At 37.7% G+C, this 2,766-nt stretch overlaps 2 non-coding genes across 2 annotated transcripts; both read left to right on the top strand.

Moving 5' to 3' along the window:
• The first annotated feature begins 446 nt into the window (after window positions 1-446).
• Window positions 447-528, top strand: TRNAL-AAG (transfer RNA leucine (anticodon AAG)). The gene has a single exon. It is a non-coding gene; the product is annotated as a tRNA-Leu (tRNA).
• A 1,360-nt stretch (window positions 529-1,888) lies between these two features.
• On the top strand, window positions 1,889-1,970 carry TRNAL-AAG (transfer RNA leucine (anticodon AAG)). Its single transcript has one exon. It is a non-coding gene; the product is annotated as a tRNA-Leu (tRNA).
• Window positions 1,971-2,766: the final 796 nt, after the last annotated feature.

The raw sequence follows: 2,766 nt of genomic DNA, 5'->3' as shown, positions 1-2,766 counted from the left end.
ACATACACAGAGCCATGCTGCTTCTGCTGCTTTCCAGTAAGTCACCCTAGTGATGAACTCATAGCTACATTGCTCTGCACTGCTGTATAATGTCTTCCTTGCTGCTGCTTCTGATTATCTGTTACGTACAGGCAGGGGTGTAGGAATCCTTCATGTTTGAGTGTCCTATATATGGGAGATCATAGCAAGTAATCTATACCACCTAATACAGTGATATCTAAAAATTAGCGGATGAGCCAACAGAGGAAAGATTAGTTAAATATCTGGATACAAGTCATATGTTTTGTAAAATGGCGCCCCAGAGTCAATGTGCAAACCACTCCCTGATAACTACGTTGCTCATGCATAATAACATTTGTATTTTTGTCTAATTAGTTATACAATGTTTTCCGCAACTTATATCATTAGCAAATTTCTGATTTAAATAAGTTTGAACATCCGTATGAGGTAGCGTGGCCGAGCGGTCTAAGGCGCTGGATTAAGGCTCCAGTCTCTCTGGAGGCGTGGGTTCAAATCCCACCGCTGCCATTATTTATTTGCATCTAATTTTTACCAAAAATTGGGAAACGGTTGAGAATTTAGGAGGCAGCGGTAATTTTATCCTATACTTTTGAACTACAAAAGGTGGAAAACCTGCGAAAACTGAGATTTTAAGATTGGACTGTAGAAAGGCAGTTTTTAATGGACTCAGTAAAAAGGAAGGAAAAGTAGGATGTTCTAAAGGAAAGAAATGTCCAGGAAGGATGGGAGATTTTGCTAAATTTAATTCTCACTGCACAATCAGTAACAATCCCGAAAAGAAGGAAGAATGGATAGCATTTATGGAGACCAGGATGGCTGAATACTGAACTTAAAAGCTTGCTAAAAAGGAACAAAGAAATGAATATCAAATGAAAAGAAGGGTTCATATCTAAAGAAGAATATAATGCTGTCTGCAGGGAAAGCTGGGCTAGCGTTAGAAGAGCTAAAGCCAGTAATGAAGTGAGGCTTGCAAGAGCGACCAAAAGCAATAAGAAAGGATTTTGGAAGTAAGTCAAAAGTTAAAGAAAAGCCAAGATGCTATAGGATTTTTAAAGGATGAAAAGGGTAAAGTGGTCAATAATGATGTTGAGAAGACTGAACTTTGAAATTCCTGTTTTGCTTCTGTGTTCTCTAAGAAAGCAAATGTAACATCAAGTGATCTTCACTGTGCTGCAGAAGAAAAGGAACATGTGAGCAAGTCATACGTATGAATACGGCATATGAATAGTCATGTTGGCTTTAGGCATCAGAATTAACTACATAATTTACCATCTATTTTAAATCCATGTCAGTTCAATCAATGATCAACCATTCTCAAAATATGCCAAGATCAATCTTGGTCAAAAGAAGTCTAACTGCTAGCTCATATCCCTGATGCCTTTTTAGGATTATCAATGCATGATGAGTAGAGTGATTAGCAAACATAAACAGAGCCATGCTGCTTCTACTGCTTTCCAGTAAGTCACCCTAGTGATGAACTCATAGCTACATTGCTCTGCACTGCTGTATAATGTCTTCCTTGTTGCTGCTTCTGATTATCTGTTACGTACAGGCAGGGGTGCAGGAATCCTTCATGTTTGAGTGTCCTATATATGGGAGATCATAGCAAGTAATCTATACCACCTAATACAGTGATATCTAAAAATTAGCGGATGAGCCAACAGAGGAAACATTAGTTAAATATCTGGATACAAGTCATATGTTTTGTAAAATGGCGCCCCAGAGTCAATGTGCAAACCACTCCCTGATAACTACGTTGCTTATGCATAATAACATTTGTATTTTTGTCTAATTAGTTATACAATGTTTTCCGCAACTTATATCATTAGCAAATTTCTGATTTAAATAAGTTTGAACATCCGTATGAGGTAGCGTGGCCGAGCGGTCTAAGGCGCTTGATTAAGGCTCCAGTCTCTCTGGAGGCGTGGGTTCAAATCCCACTGCTGCCATTATTTATTTGCATCTAATTTTTACCAAAAATTGGGAAACAGTTGAGGAAGTATAGGGGGTTGAGAATTTAGGATGCAGCGGTAATTTTATCCTATACTTTTGAACTACAAAAGGTGGAAAACCTGCGAAAACTGAGATTTTAAGATTGGACTGTAGAAAGGCAGTTTTTAATGGACTCAGTAAAAAGGAAGGAAAAGTAGGATGTTCTAAAGGAAAGAAATGTCCAGGAAGGATGGGAGATTTTGCTAAATTTAATTCTCACTGCACAATCAGTAACAATCCCGAAAAGAAGGAAGAATGGAAAGCATTTATGGAGACCAGGATGGCTGAATACTGAACTTAAAAGCTTGCTAAAAAGGAACAAAGAAATGAATATCAAATGAAAAGAAGGGTTCATATCTAAAGAAGAATATAATGCTGTCTGCAGGGAAAGCTGGGCTAGCGTTAGAAGAGCTAAAGCCAGTAATGAAGTGAGGCTTGCAAGAGCGACCAAAAGCAATAAGAAAGGATTTTGGAAGTAAGTCAAAAGTTAAAGAAAAGCCAAGATGCTATAGGATTTTTAAAGGATGAAAAGGGTAAAGTGGTCAATAATGATGTTGAGAAGACTGAACTTTTAAATTCCTGTTTTGCTTCTGTGTTCTATAAGAAAGCAAATGTAACATCAAGTGATCTTCACTGTGCTGCAGAAGAAAAGGAACATGTGAGCAAGTCATACGTATGAATACGGCATATGAATAGTCATGTTGGCTTTAGGCATCAGAATTAACTACATAATTTACCATCTATGTTAAATCC

Source organism: Phyllobates terribilis, unplaced genomic scaffold (assembly GCF_046119375.1).
Source record: "Phyllobates terribilis strain yellow unplaced genomic scaffold, ASM4611937v1 Scaffold_11__3_contigs__length_659146591, whole genome shotgun sequence".
In the NCBI taxonomy this organism is placed as follows: domain Eukaryota; kingdom Metazoa; phylum Chordata; class Amphibia; order Anura; family Dendrobatidae; genus Phyllobates; species Phyllobates terribilis.
This window is presented reverse-complemented; position numbering and strand designations above follow the sequence as displayed.